General features: G+C 45.6%; 1 non-coding gene across 1 annotated transcript; it reads left to right on the top strand.

The window, feature by feature from the left end:
• LOC145168241 (small nucleolar RNA R71) lies at window positions 1-107 on the top strand. Its single transcript, XR_013741809.1, has one exon. It is a non-coding gene; the product is annotated as a small nucleolar RNA R71 (small nucleolar RNA).
• The last annotated feature ends 242 nt before the right edge of the window (window positions 108-349 follow it).

Genomic DNA, 349 nt, shown 5'->3' on the forward strand with positions numbered 1-349 from the left:
AGATCGTGATGTGGGCAGTTCCTTAGTAAGCCTTTGTATCTTTCCCATGCTTCATACAGTGACTCTCCAGCTTGTTGTTCAAAATTGGTAATGGCTTTCTTCAATTTAGCTATCTTTGAGGGAGGGCAAAATTGGTCTATAAATTCCTCTTTCATTTTAGTCCAAGTAGTGATGGATCCTGGGGGGGGGGGGGGAGGGAGTGATTTCAGCCAATCTTTCACGGCTCCCTTGAATGTGACAGGTAGCATACGAAGCAAGACAGTGTCTCGAGCCACATTAGGGACATTGAAGTAGTCGGCTATGTCATTGACCTCGTCAAGATGCTTGTATGCGTCTTCATGATCCTTCC

Source organism: Lactuca virosa, chromosome 3, assembly GCF_052849685.1.
Source record: "Lactuca virosa cultivar CGN04683 chromosome 3, Lactuca_virosa_CGN04683_v6, whole genome shotgun sequence".
Lineage (NCBI taxonomy): Eukaryota > Viridiplantae > Streptophyta > Magnoliopsida > Asterales > Asteraceae > Lactuca > Lactuca virosa.